The 21,849-nt window shown below is 56.7% G+C and overlaps 1 protein-coding gene across 2 annotated transcripts in view; it reads left to right on the forward strand.

Moving 5' to 3' along the window:
• The first annotated feature begins 5,075 nt into the window (after positions 1 to 5,075).
• The window catches only part of Znf710 (zinc finger protein 710), a 34,609-nt gene continuing 17,835 nt past the window's right edge, over positions 5,076 to 21,849 (forward strand). The window contains exon 1 of one of the 2 annotated variants that reach the window (XM_090321844.1): positions 5,076 to 5,438. The gene's annotated coding sequence lies outside the window, so the exon portion shown is untranslated. Of the gene's footprint in view, positions 5,439 to 6,769; positions 6,982 to 21,849 lie in introns of those variants that run through there. The other variant, XM_090321845.1, reaches the window with a different exon arrangement.

The raw sequence follows: 21,849 nt of genomic DNA on the forward strand, positions 1-21,849 counted from the left end.
TCAAGGAAGATAAAGGGTGGGAAGGGGCGGACTGGGAGATGCCTGGAGAGAGGCCTGGCTGACACCCTTCTGTGGGTGGATTTTGTGAAGGTCCCTGAGCCCTGTCCTCCCAGCCTGCCCCCAGCCTTGGTGTGGGACTGGCCCCACACCTGGGCTGTGTGTGTCCACAGGGGCTCAGCACACACGCATGGTTTGTGAGAATCAGTGGAAGAATGAATCCAACAATCTGAAATTGGACATCTCAGTCATGCAAGGATCAGATGCTCTCATTGTGGTTTCTTTGGGTGTTCTCTCCCTAGGCCAGGGGATCCGCAGGTCAGTGTCCTGTCCCACATTCTGTGACTCCACCCATCCCATCCATCGGAGCCCTTCTGAGCTCTGTCACCATTCTTCCTGTGCTCCACCCACCTCATTGACTCCCCAAGGAAAGGCTTGATGTTGACTTAAACATCAACAAAAACCCATCGGATCCTGTATGGCTCAAGTGGCTCAGGCCTGTGACCCTAGCTACTCAGGAGGCAAAGATCTGAAGATTGTAGTTCAAAGCCAGCTTGGGCATGAGATTCTTTTTTTTTTTTGGTTGTTGTGGGCCTGGGTGCTCTTCAGCTCAAGGCTACCGCCCTACCCCTGGAGCCACAGAGCCACTTCCGGTTTCCTAGTGGAGATAAGGAGTCTCTAGTGCTTTAGAGCCAGCCTGGCTTTGAAAGGAGATCCTCAGATCTCAGGTTCCTGAGTAGCTAGGATTACAGGCGTGAGGCACCACTATACCCAGCTAAGTCTGTGAGATTCTTATCTTCAATTAACCATAAGAAAACTGGAAGTGGCGTTGTGGCTCAGGGACATGCCCTGAGTGCTAGTTCCACCAGGACTGACAGAATACACACACACACACACACACACACACACACACACACACACACACATACGGGCCGGGAATGTGGCCAAGTGGTGGAGGGCTTGCCTAGCAGACATGAAGCTCTTGGTCCAATAACTCAGTACCACATACACAGAAAAAGCCAGAAGTGGCCCTGTGGCTCAAGTGGTAGAGCACTAGCCTTGAGCAAAAAGAAGTTCAGGGACAGGGCCCAGCCCCGAGTTCAAGCCCCAGGAGTGGCATGCATATATATATATATATAATCAGGAGGCTGAGATTCATTGCCAGCCTAGGGCAAGAAAGTCTGTGAGATTCTACTCTCCAGTGAACCACCAAAAAGGCCAGAAGTGGAGCTATGCCAGCCTGAAGTGGAAAAAGCTCAGAGACAACACCCAGGCTGTGAGTCCCAGCCCTGGGATCAGCACAAAACAAGAAAAAGTGAAAAGGTCATTCCCTGGCAGAGACCTGTTCTGGTCCAGGTCCCCAGTTTACACAGCACCACACTCTGTCAGTATCTCATGTTTGTGTTTCAGGGCTGGGAGTGCTCCCTCCACCATCCCCGGGCAAGGAGCACTGAAGAGAGGAGTCAGCAGGAGGCCTGGAGTAAAAATGGGGTTGGAGTATCTGCTTAGGAATCCAGCTCTTGGGATTACAAAAGGAAGAGAAGCAAGGAGGGAGGGAGGGAGGAAGAAGGAAGCAAGATATAGAACTGTAAACTGGGTGGCTAAATCTGAGGAAGTTCCTCCTTCCACAGTTATGACCTCAGGAAGTTTTTTGTTTTTGTTTTGCTTTGGTGGTGATGGGGCTTGAACTCTGGGCCTGGGCGCTGTCCCTGAGCTCTTCAGCTCAAGGTTATAGCCCTTCCCCTGGAACTACAGACCCACTTCCCATTTTCTAGTGATTAATTGGAGATAAGAGTTTCAGTTCTTTTTTTTTTTTGCCAGTTGTGGGGCTTGAACTCAGGGCCTGAGCGCTGTTCTTGGACATTTTTCAAGGCTGGAGCTCTACCACTTGAGCTACAGCACCACTTCCAGCTTTTTTCTTCTGTATGTGGTACCAAGGAATGGAACCGGGGTCTTCATGCATGCTATCAAGCACTCCACCACTAGGCCAAACTCCCCGCCCCAAGAGTCTCAGTTCTTTAATGCCCTCCATCCTCAGATATCAGCCTCCAGAGTAGCTAGGATTAGAGTCATGAACCACCACGTCTGGCTCTCAGGATATTTTCAGTGTTCCCTGGGCCTCAGTTTCCTCATATGTAAAATGATCACAGGCTATAGGAGCCTGGGACAGGGAGACCATATGAGGCTCTGACATTCTGATAAAAAGTGGAAATCTGCAAACCTCCCACCAACCCAGCACGTTGTTGGAAGAAATTAAGAGGAAGGAGTCTGAGAGTACTACCGTGTGTTCAGACTAAAATGTGGGCGCCTCCATCTCTAGACAGGAAGAGCAATTTGACACATTACTGGGCAAGAGGGATTGCACTGGGTAGGTGTAGAATGAGGTGGGTTTTGGTGATTCTGTAAAACAACAGCTAAACTTTACATGTACAGTCCCGTAATATTTATTTTGTGTAGTTTCGTTATGTGCCCTTAACGCATAAAAATAGACACAGCCAACACCCACTTTCAGTTTTGCTTAGTGGGTTTTCAGATTCCTTCCTAAGAAAGTTGTGGTCTCAAGAAATGCACGGGAATGCCCGAGTCGTGTCTCCAAACCCGGGGACCTGTGTGCTAGTACCAAGCTCCAGGCGGGGGACCAGAACCCCAAAACTGAACTGGGGCCCTGGAGAAGTCAATAACTCACTCCTATCTGGGGTGCACTTGTTCCTTCCCAAAGTTTACCCTCTCCTGATCCTCACTGCCTCTAGCTCTAGTAGTTCCAGGGCTCCTGATTTGGTGTGGCTGTCCTCGAAGTGGCCACCTTTGGAGGAATGTGTTTCACTCCCGGGTCACGCTGGCTTCAACCGGTCATCTCCCATCCAGGCTGGCGGGGCCTCCCCGTCACTCCCTTCTTTATGGGCCCGATGAATAGAAGAAACTCAGCTCTGGTGTTCAGGTACCAAATGCCATGCTGGGCGGGGGCTCTCCTCTAAGCCTCAGGACCAGGTAGACTGGGTACAAAATTCAGACTGTGTGGTTGGATTGCCCAGGGATTGGCAGTGTATGACCCAGTCTTTGAAACCCCACAAATCTCATTGTTTGAACCAGGAAACTGAGGTGTGATTCATCCAAGTCCATATCCTCCTCAGTCCCACCTTGGACTAATGGCCACAGCTACTTGGATTCTAGAAGGTTCGGAGAGCCCATGGGGCTGTCCTCTCTGGGGGGGGCAGGCTGGTCCCATGTTCGTGTCTGGCTGGCACACCTTTCTAAAGCTCACTTGGGCCTCTCTTGGGCTTGTCAATGGCTTGGTGGCTGCTTCTTCTTGGCTTGGTTCTGCCCTGCCCAGAAGTCAGGCAACATGTCAGCAGCCAGCACCTCTGCTGGCACGCAGTGGACACTTAGCCAGGGTTTGCTGAAGGAATGGTTGGTCAGCCCTGGGTTTAGCTTCGAGGAGAGTCTGGCTTGGCTGAAGGGAGAAGAGAAGCAGCGGGACAGGTAATTTCCTGGTGTCACTGGGAGTGCACTGCAAAGCCCCCGGTGTCCAGAGTGACTGAAGCCCCAGCTTTCAGCACCGGGGGGGGGGGGGTACAGGGTGGGGTGGAGGCCAGGGGCCTAGGCTGCCAGGCTGGGGAGACCAGGAGGAGACACTCCCGAGAAATGCCAGGGGGAAGCGGGAAGTGTGAGCGGAACCGAGAAGGGGTGGGGCCCGGACACTGCGGGAGGGGGGAGGACCCGGGCTTTCCTCCTTCCCCGACGGCCCTCTGCAGCCCCCCTCGCTGTTTGGCGCCGCAGCCCGGGGTCCCGCGTCGGCCTCAGCGCCCTCCCCGGGCGGGCGTCCAGCAGGTGCCCAGCACTTACGTGGGGAGACGAGAAACTTCGTCCTGGGAACTTTCCCGGGCGCCCTGCGGATCACCGGGGAGGCGGCCCGGGACCCCGAACCCCGGCCCCCAGCCGTGCGTCCCCGGGACCCCAGACCCCGGCCGTGTGTCTCCAGGACCCCGAACCCCGGACCCTAGCCGTGCGTCCCCGGGACCTCAAGATCCCAGGACCCCAGACCCCGGCCGTGCGTCCCCGGGACCCCAGACCCCAGCCGTGCGTCCCCGGGACCCCAGACCCCGGGCGTGTGTCTCCAGGACCCCGAACCCCGGACCCCAGCCGTGCGTCCCCGGGACCTCAAGATCCCAGGACCCCAGACCCCGGCCGTGCGTCCCCGGGACCCCAGACCCCAGCTGTGCGTCCCCGGGACCCCAGGGCCCCGGCCGTGCGTCCCCGGGATCCCAGGACCCCAGACCCCAGCCGTGGGTCCCCGGGACCCCAGGACCTCAGCCGTGCGTCCCCGGGACCCCAGGACCTCAGCCGTGCGTCCCCGGGACCCCAGGACCTCAGCCGTGCGTCCCCGGGACCCCAGGACCCCGGCCGTGCGTCCCCGGGACCCCAGACCTCAGCCGTGCGTCCCCGGGACCCCAGACCCCGGCCGTGCGTCCCCGGGGCCCGGCCGCCCCCTTGAGCGGGCCGTCCAGGTTCAGCTCCCAGGGCTCCGGGCTCGGACCCCCCCTCCCCCCCCGGCTGAGCTTTGTTCCCCTATTCGACAGGGAGGGAGAGAGGAGAGAGGAGAGAGAGGGAGGGAGGGAAAGAGAGAGAGAGAGAGGGAGAGAGAGAGGGAGAGAGAGAGAGAGAGGGAGAGAGAGAGGGAGAGAGAGAGGGAGAGGGGGAGGGAGAGAGGGAGGGAGGGAAGGAGGGAGGGAGAGGGAGGAGGAAAAAAAAAGGCGTGACTTGATTTTCAAACGAAACTCCCACGGCAAACAAAACGCTTTTAGAGAAGCGAGAGAGGAGGAAGGAGGAAGGAGGAGAGGGAGGGAGGGAAGGAGGGGGAGGGGGCCGGCTCGCCTCCCCCCGCCGGCCGGGGAGAGCGAGCGAGGGCGGGGGAGGAGGGAGGGAGAGGGAGGGAGAGGGAGAGAGAGAGAGAGAGAGAGGGAGGGAGGGAGAGAGGGAGAGAGAGAAAGAAAGAGGGAGGCGGGGGAGGGGGAGGGGAGGCGGGGGAGGAGGGCGGGGGGAGGAGAGGCCGGCGCAGGCCGCGGGGAAGAGGAGAAAACTTGCCGGCCGGGGGGGAGGGGAGAAGGGGGAGGGGGAGGAGGAGGAGGAGGAGGAGGAGGAGGAGGGCGCCGGGAAGGAAGTGAGAAACAAAAGAGAGATAAAAGGGCGGCGCTGGCGCGGGCGGGGAGGAGCCGCATCCCTCCGCGTCCGCCTGCCTCGCTCCCTTCTTCCCGGGAGGGGCGGGCGCAGGGCCGCGCGGCGGGCGGGGGGCGGCGGGCGGGCGGAGAGAGCGGAGCGGAGCGGAGAGGAGGAGCGGGCGCCGAGCGGGCGCCGAGCGGAGGGCGGCGCAGCGGCGGCGGCGGCGGCGCCAGGAGCCCCGGCCCGGCCCGAGGACCCCGCGCAGGAGCCGCGCCGGCCCCGGGGTGAGTGTCCCGCGGAGGGCGGGGGCCCCGGAGCCGCGCCCGCGCCCCGCGCCGTCGCCTCCGCGCCCCACGCTCCCGCGCGCCGCCGGGGGCCGGAGGGCGAGAGCGGGCCGCGCGGCGATGGCGTCGGGGGGGAGGGGAGGGCGGGCGAGCGCGCGAACCGCAGGCGGGGCGGAGGGAGGCGAGCGCGCGAGGGCGACGCCGCCGACAGGGAGGGGGCGCGGCGGCCGGCGCCGGGCTGGGAGGCGGCCGGGGCCCCCGCGTGGGGTCCGCGGGCCGCAAACTTCCGTGCCGGCGGCCCCAGGCCCGGCGGGGACCTGTTGAAGGCGCTGGGCGGCCCGGGGCGGGGCGCGGGCGGGCCCGGCGGGCCGGCGTAGGCTCCGGGGACGGCGCCGTCGGGGGCGCGCGGGGCGGCCCGGCAGGTGCGCTGGGGAGCCGCCCCCGGCCCTGCCCGCCGCGAGCGGCCGAAGTTCACGGGGGCGGGGGAGGGGGAGGCGCGGGCTGCGGCCGGGACGCGAGTTCGCAGCCGCCCGGACCCCGCGGGCCGCGGCGGGGGCCCCTGACTGGTCCCCTCCGCCGTCCCCCGCGTGTGGCCGCGGGCGCTGTGCTCGGGGCGCCGCGCTCCCGGCCGGGCGCGGAGCTGGAGGGGAGGAAGGGGAGGAGCGGCAGCCCCGCCGGAGGTTTTGCACAACTTGTGGCCAGGGGCTCCGCGGCAGCTCTGGTAAACCAGGCCGCTCTTGCCAAGGCCCGGCTTCTCCCGTGCCGCCCGGCCTGGACCCCCCGGCCCGCGCCCCCTCCCGGCCCCGGGCTGAGCACCGGTGGACGACCCCCACCCCAGCCCGCAGCGTCAGCTCGGGTGCAGGCGCGGCGAGGCCCCCGCCCCGGGGCCCGGCCCAGGCGGCGCAGCCCGGGCGCTGACCCTGCCCGGAGCCCGGTGCCAAGCAGGACCCAGTTGGTAGAGTCGAGGGACCGAGCGCCCAGACCTCGGTGCGTGGCGGCTCGGCTGGCCCCGGGTGGCAGCGGAGCCAGGTAAACGGTGGCCTTGCCGGGAGAGCCGCCGCCTCGACGTCGACTCAGAGCCCCGCGGCCACGGGGCGCACCGCCGCCGGCTCCCCGCCGCCTCGGGCTGGCCGGGCAGCGCCTCACCTCCGGGCGCCCCCGCGCCCCTTCCCTCTCCTCACCCCCTCGCTGTCCTCACGCTTGGCACTTGCGCGTGGCTTGTTTGAGATCGGATGGGACACGACCTGGGAGCTGCACCCTCGTCCCCAGTCGTGGGTTAGGTTTTGGGGAGGTCCAGGTCCTGCCCGAGGCTCGGGCTCGCTTTCTTTTGTGCGCATTTGGCCCTGTCCGTGGCTGCCCTCTCTGGGTCTGGTCTGCCAGGGGCCTCTGTAAGTACTTGTGGAGTGGATGTACCGCGCATTGGAAGCAAGGTTGTCCTCTCCTGAGCAGCCTAGGAAGACGGGCAGGGGCAGGGACAGGCCGGTGATGGATGGCTGCTGCAGAGTTGGACGGTGATTCATTGTTTCAAACAAGCTGTAGACAGGTGAGACGGGAGGGGGCTGGGAAGAGAGGCTGGAGAATGGGTGGAGGCTCCCATAAACAATAGACAGGTTTTGAATTGGATTCAAATCCTGGGGAGGATGATAGGATTTTAGATCCTGGGCCTGGATTGTGTTAAATGCTTTATGTAAGTCCACAAATCATCTCCCTTAGTCCCCCTTTTAGTCCCCCTTTACCATTCTCACTTGATAGCCTGGGAACGGAGCACAGAGGAGTTAAGTCATTTGTCCAAGGGCACAGAGCTGGTACCTGAACCCAGGCCATGTCAGACTCAGTGTCTTGGGAATGCTATGCCAAGGGGCCAGGCCTTGACACTTTGGGTTCCTCTGGAAGGGTGGCAGAAGCGGGAGGAAAGCCATTGTCACTCTGCAGCAGAGGGAAGGGGGTCCCGGAGCCTGGAGGTGGCTCGTCTCCAGGCACCAGCCAGCGCTGTGCCACAGGACATGTCTTTGAAAGGACTTCGTACAGCGAAGAAATGTCACTTTTTTTGGGGGGGGGGCCAGTCCTGGGGCTTGAACTCAGGGCCTGGGCACTGTCCTTGAGCTTTTTCAAGGCTAGAGCTCTAGCACTTGAGCCACAGCACCACTTCCAACTTTTTCTGTGTATGTGGTACCAAGGACTTTGGAACCCAGGGCTTTGTGCATGCTAGGTGAGCACTCAACCACCAGGCCACGCTCCCAGCCCTGAAATGTCACTTTTCTTGAGGCTCCTGGGTGCGACTTCTCTGGACCAGCCGTCTGCGGACCACGGCAGTCTGTGCCATATCCACTCTGCAGTTCCCTTCCTCCTGTAGCATGCAGCCTCGCTTTCACACAGACATTAAACTAATAATTACATAAATACTCTTTTAATTACAGTCGTTATAAATGCTTCAAAGGAAGAAGTTCAGAGGCTTAGGAGCCAATAATTAGGGTGGGGGGAGCACCTTCCTGAGTGGTGGTACTTACACAGCATGCTGGGGGAAGAGCCTTTTGCTAGGATGCCAGGGTCTTATTTGTGTGTGAGTGTGCTGGTCTGGGCACCATCCCTGAGCTCTTTTGCTCAAATTGGTCACTCTACCACTATAGCCACAGTGCCTCTTCTGGTTTTCTGGGTGGTTCATCAGAGGTAGGAGTTATTTTTCTAGCCGGGCCCAGTGGCTGACAACTGTAATCTTAGCTACTTAGGAGGCTGAGATCTGAGGATCACAATTCAAAGCCACCCTGGGCACAAAGTCCGTGAGACTCTTAACTCCAAAGTTGAGTATTGACGGCTGCTGGCTTTGTCTTTGCTGAAGAAAAAAATGCTGTACAGGGGACAAAGCTAAAGTTGTTGGCCCATCTGTAATACAAACCTGTAATTTATAGGATTCAGCTTCCCCAGAGGGGAGAATTTTATGTCCTTAAGAGATAGAAATGCATTCCTATGTACGGTGTCACATTTGTTTTCCAGGCTGGAGTGGTCACTTGTTATGGTGGAGATGAGATCTTTTTCTACTGGGTTTGCTCCCTGGGGCCGGCAGACAGGAAGTTTTCAGATCTGTGTTCCCCAGCTGGCATATCCGATGCTCTGCCAGGGTGACATGTTTCCCCGGGGGTCCATGCTGATGGCTCACCCTTGCCTGTCTTTGCATGTTTGGATGGTGAGGTGAAAGTGTCTAGAACACCACGGTGTCAGCAGCAGTTACCTGAATATGTGACAGTATAGGAGTATCTGAGAGGCTTTTATGACGTGTGTGTGTGTGTGTGTATATGTGTGTGTGTGCGCGCGTACCTGTGCGCATGCGTGTGCATGCGTGCAAATGCGTGCTCGTGCGTGGGTGCGCACCCGCCCACCATCCTGGGGCTTGAACTCGAGGCCTAGATGCTGTCCCTTAGTTTTTTTCACTTCAAGCTAATACTGCACCACTTGACCCACTGCTCCACGTTTGGCTGTTTACTGATTAATTGAAGGTAAGAATCTCATGGAGTTTCCTGCCTGGGTTAGCTTCGAACTGCCGTCCTCAGGTCTCAGCCTCCTTAGTGGTTAGGATTACAGGCATGAGCCACTGGCCTCCGGCAAAGCTTTTAGCTTTTGATCCTGCGTAGGACCCGAGACTTTCAGCCGCCTTGCTGACTGCTTCTCAGGAGCTTCTGGTGCTTGAATAATTAACGATGAGCTGAGTGGCTGCAGAACTTCCCTTCCCCTGCTTCGGGACATCCACCCGCCCCGGCCAGTGCCAGCCGCTGAGCGGTAGGCTCTGTATCCTCTTTGCTCCATTCCTGGCTTGCCTTCTGCCCCTCCCCAGGGCAACTTGGTAACTTAAGTAGAGTTCTTCTGTTTCCTCTACAGACTCTAGGGAAGGAAGTTTGCCCCCCCTCCGCATTGTGGGGGGCTTTTCTACCTTGGCTGTAAAACAATTCATTTCCTGTCACTGATGGGGTGCTGGAGTCTTGGCTGGAAAACTGCCCCCTCCTCCCCCGGTTCTTCTTTCTTCTTGATGTGTTGCTCAGGAACACCCTGGCCTGGGTAATGCCCCTGCTTGCCCCTCTCACCCCTCCATTGTTCCTGTGGCCACTCAGAAAATGTCACCGGTAGAGTTGGTCCTGGGGGCCCTGGCTGCGCCCTTATCCCCCCTGCTCCAGAAAACACCTCCTGGCCCTTACAAATACTCCTGGGGCTTTTGCGTTGTCTTGGAGAGGCTGTGGAGATGTCAGCCAGGCTGGGCCAGGGAGGAACTTTCCTGCGCTCTGCTTGTGGTGGTCTGCCTTGTTCTCTGGGACAGGCCTGGGGCTCCCCAGGAAATCCTCAAGGACCCCATGCTAGGCATGGAAATGTGGAGATAGTCATCTGTCAGGAAACAAGCTGGTGTGTTTTCCTCCAGGAAGCCATCGAACAAACATCCTGCCCCAGTGTGAGACCACCATACTGCCCCCCACTGCCCCCCCCCATTTCCTGAACAACCCAGCCCCTGGCCCAGCAGACACCTCAGGCTCTGGTCAGTCCAGTTCTTCAGGGTGTGTGTGGGGGGCTGGGGGGGAAGTTACTGAGGAAGTCACATTGCCTAGGCTAACTTGAGCCTTCCTGTTCCTTCTGCCAGCTTCCTCCTTTCCCATTCTTCCTCCTCCAGTCCTGGCTGGCCTGGCGCCACCCCAGAGCCTCTGGGGCCTTCTCTTCCCAGCTGCCTTGCCTTTGGAGGGGACCTGGGCCCTCCTGTCCAGGCAGGCGCAGTGCAGCCAAGGCCATGGTCTCCTGGAGGCCCAACTACCTACTTTTAAGAGACCCAGCATGCCAGCTGCTGCCCGGATGGGTATCAGAAAACAAAAACACAAAGGCTCAGCTCATGAAGGGGGCCGACAGCTGGGCTTCTAGGAAGCCGGGATGGCTTGTAAGATGGAGAGGCGGGCAGGCGGGGAAAGGAGCTGCGTCTCCCCTGGGTGGGCTTTGTTGACATTTTCCTTCATTCTTTCTCTCTGGAAGCACCAGCAACGCCACCCAGCTCCCTCTGCCTCTGCTCTGGTTAGTTAGGTGTCTGGTGGGAGGTCTGTCCTGTCCTCCTTTCCATCCCACTCTTTCCTTCCTCCTGTTTGCGCCAGCCCATCATCACAGAGCCCGCTGTGGCGAGGTAAGACTTGGAGAAGGTAGGAGTTCACTGTTTTGGTGACGATGTTGGTCCGGGGCTTGAACTCGGAGCCTGGCTGCTATCCCTGAGGTTTTGTGCTCACGGCTAGCGTCCCCTACTTGAGCTGCAGTTCCACTTCTGGTTTTTGGTGGTTCCTTGAAGATCAGGATCTCATGGACTTGTGTCCAGGCTGTGCACGTCGGATCTCAGGTCTGCAAGTAGCCGGGATATAGGTGTGAGCTGCCAGCACTTGGTGGCAGTTAATGATGTGTGAGAGGCACCGGGTCCCCTGTGTAGCACAGGTGCTCTGAGCACTCCCCGGAGACTCTGGTGGCTTGGTGTCGTGTGAACCTTCTCCACGGGGAAGGCTAGCTCTGTGGTCAGGACGCTTCCCTAAGTCCTTCTCCCTCTGGGTTCTTTCTCCTGGTCACCCTCCCAGCCTCTGCTCTACCTACCTGTGTCAGGCTGTGGGATACAGGGCAGGGACAGGAGACAGCCCCACCCACACGGGCAGGGCCGAGTCACCCACGCTCCTGCACAGGCTGTGTATGAGAGCCGGGCTCCCTTACCAGCTCCTCCCATGGTGTCTTCTCCCTGGCCCTCCGTTCCCTCACTTGTCCCCCCTGGGTGGACAGCACGGAGCAGGCCTCCAGCACCGCTAGCCCAGGGTGGGCAGTTAATACCCCAGGGGCCGTCTGTCCTCTCTTCCATCTTCAGATGTTTGGCTGTGCCTCTCCCGTCCTTCTCTCCACTGTCACCCGGCCTTAGGCAAACAAACATTGAAAGCAGCCAGCCTTAGGTTGCAGAGGGACATTTGGTGAACACTGACAAATGTCAGAGCAGGAACTGTTGCTCATAATCCCGAGTGGAGGTGACCCGGCAAGGTCCTCTTATGGTGAATCCCTTCATCTTCTTTCTGCCTGGGCGAATCGGGCTGTATCCGAACCCCGTGTCCTTTAGCTTTCTCTTTCTCAATGGAGTATTACAGCAAGGGAAAACTTTGGAAAGCGCCACACACTATAAGTGTATGTATGCTTTGCAAAACATTTTTGTCAGCTCGCAGTAGCCAGCTGCGGGAACTCCATGCTCACCACGACAGAGAGCGTGCCAGGGTGGGCCCCCTGACCGCCCCCCAGTAAGCCCAGTCAAAGTATGTACTAAACATTTAAAAAGCCAGGTCCTGTGGCTCACGCCTGTAATCCCAGCTACTCAGGAGGCTGAGATCTGAGGGTCACAGTTTGAAGCCAACCTGGGCAGGAAAGTCTGGGAGACTGATTTCTAACGAACACGAAAAAGCCAGAAGTAGAACTGTGGTTCATATGGTAGAGTGCCAGCCTCGAGTGGGAAAGCTAAGACCCCTGCCCAGGCTCTGGGCTCAGGTCCCCCAGTATGGGCACATACAACTGTTGCACACTTAAACTCCAGCTACAAACCAGCCACTGACAAAGTGTAAAGCACTCTCCTAAATTGTTATTGGGTGGAGGAGGAAATAAAGAACAGAGTAACACATATTTAGAGAAATGTTGAAAGCCACGACACCATGTCACCAAACCTATGGGAGACAGCTGGGGCCCTTCTCTTAGCCTTAAATGCTTTCAGTATTAAAATAGAAGAAAAAGGATAAATGGATCATTCATCCTGAGATCTTAGAGAAAAATAAAAACAGCCCTTAAAGGAAAAGAAGGGGAGAAAAAGTCAAGGCAGAAATAAAAACAGACACAGTGAAGTTAGCAAATAAATCCTAGAGATGATTATGTTTTTTTGTTTTATTTTGTATTGTTTTTTGCCAGTCCCGGGCCTTGAACTCAGGGCCTGAGCCCTGTCCTTGGACTTTCTCAAGGCTAGAGCTCTACCACTGCAGCCACAGCACCACTTCTCACTTTTTTCTATATATGTGGTACCAAGGAATTGAACCTGGGTCTTTGTGCATGCTAGGCAAGCACTCTACCACCAGGCCAAACTCCCGGCCCTGGGAGAGATTTTTTAAATAGAAAATTGATACAGAGAGAGTGAGGGAAGGAGAGAAATTGCCCCCAAAGAAATGTATTCTTAGCTGTGTGCTGGTGCCTCACACCTTTGATCCTAGCTACTCTGAAGGCTAAGTTCTGAGGATCTCAGTTCAAAGCCCAGGTTGAAAAGTCTCTGTGACATTCTTATCCCCAATTAGCCACCCCAAAACCAGAAGTGGCACTGCGGCTCAAAGTGGTAGAATACTCTCCTTAAGCAAAAGAGCTCAGGGACAGTGCCCAGTCCCTATCTATCTATCTATCCATCCATCCATCCATCTATTCCAGTCCTGGGGCTTAACTCAGGGCCTGGGCACTGTCCTTGAGCTTTCTCAAGGTGCTAGTTCTCTACCACTTGAGCCATAGCACCACTTCTGGCTTTTCAGTGTATGTGGTACCCAGGAATCAAACTGAACCTAGGGCTTCGTGCAGGCTAGGCAAGCACTCTGCCACTAGGCCACATTCCCAGCCCCTTAATTTCAAATTGGATAAAGCCCGTAGATAGGAGCTGTCGTGTGGCTTTAGTCAGAGAGGGGAGCTCTCAGGCTCATTCCAAAAAGTCAAAGTCACACAGGCCAGAACATGGCAGATTCTGTGTTATAGAACCCAGGAATATTTTACACAAGCCATCTACCATAACCAGGAGCTTTAAGAAAAGGAGGAAGTTCAATATTAGGAAAGTTTAATATAGTAACCGTGCCATGCTGTACAACTGTGGTAAACCCACTATCTGTAAGGAGAGAAATTGATTAAATCAAACAGCCGTTTCTCCCTAATCAATATGCCGTAAAGGGAACCAACCAAAGGGTACATTCTAAGCACGATGGAGAATATCAGTGTTATAAAAAACGATTAAACACCAGAGGCATCGCCATTATGCTGGAAACACAATGCAGCTGCCATGGCTGTCGTGCAGGATGCTGCCTTTGGATGTTAGCGCCCTCATGCTTGGAGTAGAAATATAGGAGTGTTTAGAAAAAACAGAAAAATATGCGGGCACTGGTGGCTCATGCCCGTAAATCTAGCTACTCAGTAGGCTGAGATCTGAGAAATGGATTACAGGAAATAGCCAGCTGTGTGTGTGTGTGTGTGTGTGTGTGTGTGTGTGTGTGTGTGTGTGTGTGTGTGTACACACTTGTGAGTGCATGTGCCAGGAGGTTCCATGCATGGCAGAGCTGCTGGTGACAGCAGGGTGATCGGGAGGCAGCCATCAGTTTCCTCCTGGTTCATTGTGCCTCTGGAGTGGCAGCAGGGCCTGGTGGCCTCTTGGTTAAACCTCCTGGGGGTCTCAGCTGACTCTGGAGCCCCTTCCTGCCAGCCTAGGTTCCCGCACCCTTGGGCGCCTTTGGAGCCGGCTTTGTTCCCTCCCTGGGTGGGGTGCCAGGGGTTCTCGCCGCCTCGGGTTTTGCCTGCAGGTGTGCCTGTTTCATTTGCACACCTGGCGCCTGGCGGGGACTTGGGAGTCTCTGCCAAGCCATCCCCTAGTTGGACCTAAGAGCTCTGGTCGTTTCATTTGAGTTGCATGCCATTTGTTGGTGTCCGGGAGCCTGGGCCTTCTTGGAGGAGGCCCTGCTGGCTGGCAGGGGAGGAGGTGTGTGCAGGGTGAGAATGCGGGGTCCCTATGGCATCCATGCCTGAGAGACCCAGCAGAGGAGGTGAGCGTGGTGGGAGGTGGGTAGGACTGGGCCCGGGACTGGCGTCCAGCTGGCCTACCTGTACTGGTGGTGATGCATGTCCACTGTGCCTCGTGTGTCCACTGCCTGTTTCCAGAGCTCTCTAGGCAGGCCAGGCGCCAGGGCAGGGTAGGGCAGGGCATTAACATCCCCTCTCCTCTGTTTTGTTTTTGGCAGGTCCTGGGGCTTGAACTCAGAGCCTGGGCATTGTCCCAGAACTTTTGTGCCCAAGGCTAGCGCCCTACCACTTGAGCCACAATTACCATTCCCAGCTTTTTATTTTTTTGTGGGTCATGGGGCTTGAACTCTGAGCCCTGCTGTCCCTGAACTCTGCAGCTCAAGGCTATACCGCCCTACCCCTGGAGCCACCATGCCACTTCTGCTTTTCTGGTGATTAATTGAAGATAAGAGTCTCTTGGACTTTAGTGCCCAGGCTGGCTTTGAATTGATCCTCAGATCCTAGCTTCCTGAGTAGCTAGGATGGCAGGCAAGAGCCACTGTGCCCGGCTACACTCCCAGCTTTTTGGTGGTTCCTTGGAGATAAGAGTCTCAAAGCCTTTCCTGCTGGGGCTAGCTTTGAACTGTGATCCTCAGATTTTAGCTTCCAGGGTTGCTAGGATTACAGGCGGGAACCACTGCCATCTGCTTCCTTTTTTTTGTTCTTTATCTATATGTTCTTTATAAACTTTCCGACACTCCCTTCCTCCCTCCTTGCCCCCCCTCCTAGACTCTTATCTGGGGAAGCCCTTTCCCACCGAGGGTGAGGCCTGGCACCGGGGAGGTCCCGGAGGCTCTGGAGGCCGTTGAGAGTGGCTTGGATCAGTGTCTCCCTGCTGAGGGCTGACACCCCCCCCCCGCCCTCCTGGCCCTCTGGCTCTGGCCAGATGGTCAGTGACTCCCGGGTGCCTGGAGTGAGTTCTCATTGTTAGCATTTGTCACTCGCCACATTCAGCTGTCAGCCTTACTGACCACAGTGGAAAGAAAGCCTCTATTCCCCAGGGACACACCAGGAGCTGGGATGACAGAGCCGACCTGGCCATCCATCCAGGGACAGCAGCTCCCATGAGGCCCAGTGCCTCATGTGTGAAAGGTTAGACAGGAGCAGGGCCAGGCCTGGCCTCCTCTCCCCTCTGACAACAGTGACAGATCTCCAGGGTTCTGTGACTTCTTGGCCTAAAACCTGGCTTCCTAGGACCTGTGAGTGCCGTGGGGCCCTCGGTGGCCTGTGGCCTTCATGGTGCTGCCTGTCTGTGACTATCCCTAGCCTCTGTCTCCTACTCCATTCTGGAAGGGAGTTTGGCTCTCCTAGAGTGATGCCTGAGTAGCTTCTAACCAAGGCCTTCTGGGAAGGGGAGGGGAGGAAATAACAGAAGTTAGGAGTCGGGAGTGAGGGGGTCTGTAGTCAGAAATGGAGGGGGTCTGGCTCCCACCAGCAGCCCCTGGGGATGGAATGAGGGGTGCGACCCTGATGCTCATTCGGCTGACTCCCCCCTCCCCTCATTTGTCCCTCAGGTCATGGGGCTTGAACTCAGGATCTGAGCACTGTCCTTGGGCTTTCTCAAATCTAGAGCTCTACTACTTGAGCCTCAGCACCACTTCCAGCCTTTTCTGTGTATGTGGTACCAAGGAATGGAACCCAGGGCTTCATGCATGCTAGGCAAGCGCTCCACCACTAGGCCACATTCCCGGGCCCTCATTTGGCTTTTAGCCTTCCTGGCGTCTGGCGTGGCCAGGGCCCATGTGTGCACCTGGGAGTTCTGGGGAGGACACACGGACATTTCCTCTACCAGGGGAGCCCAGAGCAGGCACACAGGCCAGCTGACCAGCCAGGACCATTGTTGGGAAGAAAGCTTGGGTTCTCCCCACCCTGGCAGCATAAGACTAGAGCTGAGCTAAAGCACCGCAGTGGTCCTGAGTGGGTGGAAGGGAGCCATAACGAGTCCCAGGGAGAAGACTCAGGTGTCCTGGGGGCCTGGGGTCCCCCCACTGCCCTGGCTATCTAGCCAGAGTATTGAGCTGAGCCACTGGGCAATTTCCCCACCTCCTGCTGCCCACAGAGCTAGTTAGGGGTGGCCAGGGGCAGCTGGCACCCACACCAGTCCCTGTTGCCTCTTTTCTTTCTTTTTTTTTTTTTGTGGGTCATGGGGCTTGATCTTGGCCTGGGCGCTGCCCCTGAGCTCTTCAGCTCTAGGCTACCACCCTACCCTTGAGCCAAGCCCTGCTTCTGTTTCCTAGAGGTTAATTAGAGATAAGAGTTTTAGGTCGTTTTGTGCCTGGGCTGGCTTTGAACCTTGATCCTCAGATCTCAGCCTGCTGAGTAGCTGGGATGACAGGCGTGAGCCGCCGCTCCCGGCTTCCCTGTTGCCTTTCTGTCTGCTGTGGCATTCTGGCCAAATAGTATTTGGTGTCATCTTAGCCTAGGGCTTGAACTCAGGTCCGGCCAGGCTGGCTGTGTTCTACCACTCGAGCCACGGCTCTATGCCCAGCTTTCTGGTGGTGGTTCATGGGAGATCAGAGTCTCCTGGCTGCTTCCTGGCAGACTGCCTTCACACATGACCTTCAGGTCTTTAGATCTCAGGCTCCTGAGTAGCTGGGGTTATTGGCAGAGCCACCTGGGTTCTGCACGGCCTATGTTGCCAGGCTTGACAGAAAAGTGAAGAGGTGTTATCTTGCCTGTTGTTACCATTGTCCATTTTTGCCCCCCTCGTAGACAGATGATTGTGGGGTGTCAGTACCTCAGCCAGGTATGTTTCAAGAGCTTAGAGAGGGGCTAGGAGTGTGGCCTAGTAATGAAAGAGTGCTCAATTAACATGTATGAAGCCCCAGGTTCCATTCCTCAGTGCCACCTACACAGAAAAGGCTGGAAGTGGTGCTGTGGCTCAAGCGGTAGAGCTCTAGCCTTGAGAAAGCCCGAGGACAGTGCTCAGGCCCTGAGTTCAAAGTTCCAGCAGCCCTGCAGTGGCGAGGCTGGGGTCGGGGCTCAGTGGTAGAGCCCCACCTTGTGTGACAGCATTGAAAGCCAGCCAATCAACACTGCAGGCAGTCCAGTTCAGATTTCCCCAGTGGTCCTCCACAAAATGGGTTTTATATCTATTTCCTATCCCAAAAAGCTCGGAGCCTTTTATTTGGTTTTGTTTCCTTGGAGTCTTTTAATCCAGAACAGCATGGCCCAGGTGTGGGGTGTGGGTCCGTGTGACGCTGGCTTTGCCAGCCAGCTGTCTTCTAAAATGGCACGTGCGTTTGCCTGATTGGATAAGTTCAGGTTCTGTGTGCATGGTTTCAGAACTAGCCTGAAAGTGGCTTCATTGCACCTCCTCGGAGGTCCCAAGGCAGAGCGGGGAAACACCCCCTTTGTCCTTGGCCGTGAGTCAGAACACCCCTCAGTGAGAGTAACTGTATATTATATTTCTACTGTGTTCCAGCTGACTGTAAAGATGATTGCGTGCACTCTGCAGCAAGTCTGACCGGTTGGGCAGGTGTGTGCCCTGGCCCAGTGGACTGGGGCACAGGGACTGGGGGGACTGGATCAGGTGCTGGGTGAGCCTGCCCTGAGCTGAGTGTGATGGGATCCAGGCCAGCCTTCCTTGGGACTCCAGGTGGTGGCTCTGAGCTTATGTCACCAAGATCCAGGTTGCTTCTGGAGCTATGCAGGTCATCTGTAGCCTGGGCCTGGCTGGCTGGCATCTGGGATCTGGGAAAGCCAAAGATCCCGATAGCCACGGCCTATAAGACCCAGCGCAAAGGCTGTGGCCCAGGCCACCCTTGGGGTGTCTACCTAAGCCCCTGGTGTTTCCTGGGCCTCCAGGCTGCTGGGAGGGGCAGTTCTTCAGCTGAGAGGACATGTGTGAGAGTGGCAGGGGTCTAGATGTACAGGCTGGTGTGGGGGGTGGCCCTGCGTGGCATGAAACAGCCTCCTCCCCTCCCCAATTCCTGAGAGTCTGCTCCCCTTTCCTGCTCTGCAGCCATTCCCCACCGTATCTTCTCCACTCTGACCTGGCAGGAGCACTTGAATTTCTACTCATCTGTCGTGTGTGTGTGTGTGTGTGTGTGTGTGTGTGTGTGTGTGTGTTCGTTCAAGCCCCTGTACTGGGGTTTGAACTCGGGGCCTACCTACTGCCCCTTAGCTTTTGCTCAACGCTGGGTCTCTACCACTTGATCCACAGCTCCTCTTCTAGTTTTCTGATGGCTCATTGAAGGTCAGAGCCTCATAGATTTTCCTGCCTGGGCTGGCTTCACATCTCCTCATGCCTCAGCCTCCCCGTTCTTAGGATTACAGGTGAGCTGCCAGTGTTTGGCCAGTTACCTTAAGTAACTCCACATGGCCTTCCGGCAGCTTCCCTGATCCCGGTCTGCCCAGGTCTGAGCTTCTGCTGGACCTGTCAGAACCAGGCCCCTTAGTCTCCAAGTTGTAGCCACCCAGCTTCCTGCCCGCTGCTCTTATTTTTTTTATTTTATTTATTTATTTTTTTTTTGCCAGTCCTGGGCTTGAGCTCAGGGCCTGAGCACTGTCCTTGGACTTTCTCAAGGCTAGAGCTCTACCACTTGAGCCTCAGCACCACTTCTGGCTTTTTTCTATGTATGTGGTACCAAGGAATCGAACCCGGGTCTTCATGCATACTAGGCAAGCACTTTAACCACTAGGCCAAACTCCCGGCCCCCCCCCCCCCCCCCCCCGCTGCTCTTATTACGCCCTAGAATTTTGACTATGAGGTCGCGCAGCTCATTCACAGCCACCACCCTAGGAATCCATGGGACAGCTGGCTGGCACCAAGTAGGCACTCAGTAAACAGTCACTGCTATTTGCATACACCACGCTGAGACACACAGGTGGTTTTGCTTTGTGGTTGTATTCAGTTTGGGCTCCTGGGCTCCCGTGTCTTTTTTAGGGGTCGCTGTCCAGCTTCCTCGATGGTTTTGGAGTCTCTGGGACCTGTTCCAACATCAGCCTTCGTGACAAAGATGGCAGTCACTGTGCCCCTGCCACCTGCATGTCCATTAGACGGCCTCCAGAGGCCCATTGGCCCTCATCGCTTTGTAAAGGCAGCCTCCACCCCTGAGCCAGCCTAGACTAGGCGCTCAGTAGACAGGGAAGGCAGGGCCTTGCTCAGTCAATCAATCAATCAATAAACCAATCAGTCCTCCTCCCACAGCCTCTCCTCCCGGGCGGCTCTCATTACCCAGGTCTGATGATCAGGCAGAAGCAGTCTCTGCGTAAAGGTGACCCCATTTCAGGTTTGTCTTGACAGCCAGACGGGGTGAGAGGAAGCCAAACAAAGAAGGGGCCCTGGATGGTTGTCTTCTGTCTCTGGTGGGCATCTGGGAGCCCCCGTTCCTGGGCTGTGGCTGTGTGTGCCTGTCAGCCCGTAGCTGGTGAGTCCCCTTGTCCCAGGCGGGAAGCAGGGAGTCAGGGCACTGAGGTTGCAGACCAGCTGCAGCAGCACACAGCTGCCGTTCAGGCTGGGAGGCTAAGGTGGAAAAGTGCTTGAGTCCAGGAGTTTGAAACCCGTCTGGGCAATATAGTGAGATGGCCATCTGAAAGGAGAGAAAAAGGGAAGGAAGCAGGCAAGCAAGCCGGCCAGCCACGGGTGGAATCGTAGCAGTTGTGAAGCTGGACTGGGTGACAGGAGACTCTGACGATGTAGTGATGAGTGCAAGCCCGATACCACAGAGGGACAGTGACCCTGCAGACAGCCAAGGCACAGAGTGAACCCTGCGCTGCTGAGAGTGGCTCCAACAGGAGAGAGCACCTGCCCGCCAGCATGAGGCCCTGAGCTTAGGTCCCAGGGCTGTCAAAGGAGTGAATGGATGGATGGATGAATGAATGCATGCATGCAAGATAAAGCATAAACTCAATAGTAGTGATAATGAACAAATCACAGAAAGAGCAGTTGTGGCTTAAGTGCTAGAGCACTAGCTGAAAAGCTCAGGGACACCCAGGCCTAGAGTTCAAGCCCCAGAACCAATTCCTAAAAAAAAAAAAAAAAAAAAAAGGACCAGAAAAATGGCCGAGGCAGGAAGACCATGAGTTCAAAGCCAGCTTGGTCTATAAAGCAAGACTGACCCTGTCTCAAAAAAAAGAGCTCCAGGTGCCCAGTGGGTCACGCCTGTCATTCTAGTGACTCAGGAGGCTGAGATCTGAGGATTGCAGTTCAGACTAAGCCCGGACAAGAAAGGAGTGATCACAAAGTGGCTCAGAGTGGTAGAGTCTTAGCCTTGAGCTGAAGAGCTGAGGGGCCAGCAGCCAGGCCCCAGCCCTGAGCTCAAGCCTCTGGACCAGCGCACACACACACCCAAAAAGAAAACCCACCCTTCCCCTCCTACTCCGCTTCTTGAGGATAGCTAGCTGCTCTCCCATGTTCAGGAATGTTCTCCCTAGCTGGGCATTTTCCCCATGAGTTAGTCACCTGCAGCTGAGAGCACCTGGACCAGGCTACCCGGGGGCCTTCAGATGCCCAGGCCCAGAGCTGCCCCCCGCCTCACCCAGGGCTGCAGGGCTCGGGGGCTCTCGGGCGCCACCAGGCCTGGGACAGGGCAGCTGGCCCTGAAACAGAGCTTATGGCTGCTAGGGAGCACTTCTGGGGTGTCATGAGTTTGGGGGATCTTTACAATAGCTCTTTGATGTCTCTACCACGAGCCAACTGTGTTTTCCGTACTTTGAGCAGCGAACTTGTGGTTTTCAGCCTCTCCCTTCCCAGAAAGGAGAGAAGAAGGACAGGAGAAAGGGCTGGCATTGTCCTGTGATTGGCACTGAGCGTGAATGGGGATCGTTGCTCCTTTTCAAGCGCCCTTTCCATCCCCGGCAGGCCGCATTCACACTGGAACATTCTTTCTTTCAAAGCCTCTGTCTTTCTCTCCCCCGCCCTTTGTGTGCGCCCTCCTTCCCCTGGCTTCTCCTTTCATTCCCGCTCTACCCACCGCCCTCCACAGCTCTCTTCTCCTCTTTTTCCCTCCCTTTGCTTCTTCTATTCAGTTCCTCTCTTTTCTTTTCGCCTCCCCTTTTTTTTTTAAATTCTTTTCTTCTTTTTCCTTTTGAATAGCGCTTGTGTTTTTTCAAGGGAAGGGACCAGTAGAAAGTGCTTTCATCGAGAAAGGAACCCATGGGTGTATTTTTTTTTCCTCCATTGCTCCCCAGTGTGCATGAGCTCGTGGGTTTCCGTCAGCCCTGCTTTGAGGGGTCTCTGTATGTGGGAAGGACCCCCTGCCAGGCAAGAGGCACCCGGGAATCCCAGAATGGAGTCTCAAACCCCATAGCTGGGAAAAGTGGAAAGAGGCAGGCGTGAGATGCTCTTTGCCTGGCCTGGATGGGGCCCAGTATAGAGGGAAGGTCAGAGGTGAATGCGGATCCCCAAATCTCTCCTCTGTCAGTGCCAGGAAAGGGCTTGTTAGAAATGGCTGGGTGAGTTCACCAGAGAGCTGGTTCACAAGACTTGGTCACGGACCCTCCCAGCTGCCCGCTGACTCGTCCATCGCTGCAGGAGTAGAGTAGTGGAGCCCCTGTTGGCCCCAGAAAGGCCCTCATGAGAGGAAGGACCTGCCAACTCTGAAGCTGTCCCGACATCATGTGTCACAGGATCAGAAATGCCCCCCTCCCC

Source organism: Megascapheus bottae, chromosome 30 (assembly GCF_031878675.1).
Source record: "Megascapheus bottae isolate mThoBot1 chromosome 30, mThoBot2.hap1, whole genome shotgun sequence".
Lineage (NCBI taxonomy): Eukaryota > Metazoa > Chordata > Mammalia > Rodentia > Geomyidae > Megascapheus > Megascapheus bottae.